The sequence below is a fragment of the Muscardinus avellanarius genome (genome assembly GCF_963383645.1).
Source record: "Muscardinus avellanarius genome assembly, chromosome: 5".
NCBI lineage: Eukaryota > Metazoa > Chordata > Mammalia > Rodentia > Gliridae > Muscardinus > Muscardinus avellanarius.
Window position 1 is genome coordinate 71,730,191 of NC_137790.1, and position 4,384 is coordinate 71,734,574.

The window sequence follows — 4,384 nt, forward strand, 5'->3', positions numbered from 1 at the left end:
AGTGCTCCATGTTTTTTAATTAAAGAACCAACAGAATATGTCTTTTGCATGCTTTCTTTTACAAGTTTTTGGGCAGCCTTTTCAATTTCTCCCAGAAGGCAAGAGAATATTACCAGTATTAACAGTGGAGGCTCCAGGACTCTCTCTAAGTGAAATAGCCTTCCGGTAACAACATCCCTGGCCCCTATGCTAGGAGCAGGCGTAATTCTCTAATGATATCTTTAATTTCATATCACACTTTTGGGCCACGCCTACCTGAATGGCTCCTTCACTGGGAATAATATTTAGACTCATGCTGCCTGGTTCCAATTAGATTGTTCTCTTAAGTTTACAAAATGTGTTCTTATATGGAACCCCATGTCTTGGAACACTGGCCTTTGTCCCAAATCCTAAGGTGGTGCCTCATTTAATGTTGTATACTTGGGGCTGAACAACTACCTCTTCTGACAGGGTCAGAGTTATGTATGTTACAACTTGATAGAGTCTATATTAATATTTTAAGATATAAAGAAACGTATACTATAATAATGTAAGTGCTGTACTCTACAGAAAAGCGTACCCTTCGTAAGGAATGCTTGTCTCTCTGATAGAATGGTAAAGAATATGATGATCTAGTTAGTGTACAGGACACAGTGAACAGGCAACATGCATTTGGGGAATCAAGATGGACAAAGATGGAACCAGCTCTGGATCCTGGAGCCACATCTCCCTGGGCTTCCGCTAATACTGGGAGGCCCCACCTGCCCAGCAAGAATTTAGCAAACTTCAGCAGAGAACACCCAAGAAAACAAGAGAGCACTGTGTCTTGTGAGCCCTGCTTCCCTTCTTGAAGAAAACGATCCAGGTGACAGTCTGGGGCAACTGTGTGAGAACCAAACGAGGAATCACAATACTCAAAAGAGAGAAGAAAAAAAAAGACTTTGACCAACAAAGAGTCTCATGAAATAAGTGGTCTGCAGTCTGGAGACAGGTCTCAGAAGAGGCCACAGATGGAGAGTCCGTCCAGATGGACTTAAACAGCTGCAGTTTCCCTGGTGGCCAGGGAGGGGTTTGATAATACCCAAGCTATGGCACTGTTTTGTCTGGCTGGAAGCAGAGCTGGGGAAGGAGAACTGTCATCTTGATAAAAATGGAAGGAGGCCTAGGACTCTCTCCACTCACGGTTGAGAGAGGAAGAGTAGGATCCACTCTCCCAGGGCTCACTTAGCCTGCAGACATGCTAGGGGAGTATGGGATGGCCGAGAGTGGGGCCAGACAACTGAGGACTGTGCTCAAGGCAGTAACAGGAAAACGGTACAAAGGAGGGAAATCCAGCAGAGATGAGTCAGGACGCCTGAGCACACACAGTAGAGGATGAAGCAGCCTCTGTCCAAACCTAAGGAGAACCCGAGGAGACCTGAGTCACACACACAAAAATGTTCTTTATAGTTTACCTGAAGGGCCTGAGAGGGTTGTTGATTGCTGTGTTGTTTAGGCTCATCCTTGTAATGGGACCGTTCATGCATCCTCCCCCTGCCTGAATTACACTTTTCGCACCTAGCTGGTTTCTACATTTTGTTTTTGTACAGAGAAATTCTTAATAAAGTTTTATTGTATTTCTAAGTCTACATTTTCTGTGTCTGCTTCTGCTTCAACGGCACTACCCAAGCCTTGTAACGTGATGTTTTCCCCTCTGTTCTCTTACTATACCGCCTTTCCCTCAACATCTTCATGGCTAGACGCCTCTGATATGCCCCAAATCCTCTTCTCCACTGTATAAGAAAGGGGACTTATGTGCTCCTATATGTTTATCACAGTAATAAAATAAAATAAAAATAAATAAATGAAGTAGAAGCAGTTTTTCTGAAGACAATACAGGGAGGAAATTCAAAAAAAAGAAAGGGTTATTTGTTTTTTATTCTGTAACCTTTCATACTGTGTAACTTTAATTTTTAATTTTTATTTTTTATTTTATTTTTTATTTTATTTTTTATTGGTGCAATGTATTCATACATCATAATGGTATAAAGAAAATATTTTTGTAGACATACATACACACATCGCCCAGTTAGCCCCTACCCGATCCCAACCCTGTTCCCTCCCCATCCCTCCTTCCCATGCTTGGCTTAGTGGTTGACATCTAGTTTTATAGCAATTTATCCAATATTAATGATGATAATCTCACAAAACAGTTTCATTTGTCTGATACCATGCTTTTGATAACTAAAAGATAACAGTTCAATATTTCTTTTTGCTTTCTTTCTTACCAGAGAATATTTTTTCTTTTTTTTTTTAGGTGAAGCTATCATATATTTATTTATTATTTTTCAGAAAAAAATCTATCCTGATATGGAGTATGGACTCTAGATACCCAAAACAATCTCAAAGAAGAACAAAGCTAGAAGATGTATATTTTCTGATTTCAAACCATATAAAGCTACAATAATTGAAACAGTGTAGTACTGTTCCAGAGGCAAATATATAAACCATTGGAGTTAAATAAAAGCCTAGAGATAAATTCTTCCATATATTGTCAAATTATTTTTGAAAAGGTTTCCACGAACATTTGGTAGAGGAAATAATAATCTTTTAACTAAATATTGTTGAAAAATAATAATTACATGAAAAATAATAAAATTGGACCCTTACCTAACATATTTACAAATATTAACTCAAAATAGATAAAAGACCTAAGAATAAATCTTAATACTATAAACTTTTAGAAGAAAATCTGGGTCATAAAACCTCACAACATTGAAATTGGCAGTGATTTCTTGGATATGATGTCAATGGCACAGGCAACAAAAGGGTAAATAAACTCCCTAAAAAATAAAAAAAATATTGTATATCCAAAGACAATGTAAACAGAGTTAAAAGTTACTGATAGAATGGGATAAAATATTTCCAAATGCTATATCTGAAGGTATATTAATATTCCAGCTAGAAATCCTAAAAATTAGCAACAATAAAAGCAAACAATACAATTTTGAGATAGGTAAAAGACTAACATAAATAATGAATCTCCACAGATAACCAATCTTAGTTGTCTGTTGGATGGAAAATCTTGTTTCTCTGGTTCTGGTGTGTGTCACCTATTTCTTCTTTGTAGTTAATCTCCTTGAGTATTTTCTCTAGTGCTGGTTTTGAAGACATAAATTCCTTCAGTTTCTGTTTGTCATGGAAGCTTCTTATTTCCCCATCTAATTTGATAGAAAGTTTTGCTGGGTAGGAAATTTTTGGCTGGAAGTTGTTTTCTTTCAGAGTTTGGAATATGTTACTCCAAGCCCTTCTGGCTCTCATGACTTGGTTTGGAAAGTCTGGAGTGATTCTAATTGGTTTGCCTCTGAATGTTACTTGGCCCTTTGTTTTTGTTGCCTTTAAGATTCTCTGCTTGGCTTCCACATTGGTCATTTTGACAATTATGTGGCGTGGGGATCCTCTTCTCTGATCCTCTCTAACGGGAGTTCTGTAAGTTTCCTGGACCTGTGTATCAACCTCTTGCTCTATGTTTGGAAAATTTTCTGCTATTATTTCCTTGAAAAGATTGTTAAGCCCTTTGGTTTCACCTTCTTTTCTCTCCTCTATTCCAATTATTCTTAGGTTAGCTCTCTTAAAATGGGCCCATATTTCTTCAATGTCAGATTCCTGCTGTCGGATTTTTTTTTCTAAATTAGAAACTATGCGTTCATTTTTGGAATGATCATCTTCTAGGAGTGAGATTCTTTTCTCCATATGGTCTAATCAGTTGTTTGTACTTTGAATTGAGGCTTTTACTTCATTAATTGCATCCTTTATCTCTCTTTGGCTCTCTCTGAATTCTTTTCGAAACACCTCTATTATTTCTACAGTTATTTTCCTGATTTGATCTTCTATAAATCTCTGAATTTCTGTTTTACCGGGTTCTGACGTTGTGGGGTTGTGGGCATTCATTGCTCCATTGTTATTCCTCTTTCCCATGATTTCAGAAGTTTGTGCCTTCTCTGGGTTCTTCCCTGGGTCACTACGACTTCACTTAAGGTGCTGTGGATCTCGAGTCTATGGTATCTCAGTTCCCACTATTCCTTTACTGGGTTGTATCACAGAGTCTCAAACCCTGGGAGTCAATCGAGGCTGCTTTAGACCATGGGGGGTGCCAGGTTGGGCGTTCTCCTATGGTGTAATATCTCTGCCACCACCACTCCCCCACTGGGTCAAGTCCCTGGGAGTACAGTACTGGGATTTCTCCTCTAGGGGCCCCAATTTGACTCACTGTTGAGTGCGCAGATGGAGCTGTCGTGGACTCAGTGAATTCGCTGCTGCTGCCGCCAGTAGCAATATGGCGCCGCTGTCACGCCCTCGGCCGTGAGGCTGGCGTATTTCTTTTCTGTTTTTGAACTCCACTCTGGGTCCCTGCAGGGTGCACTGA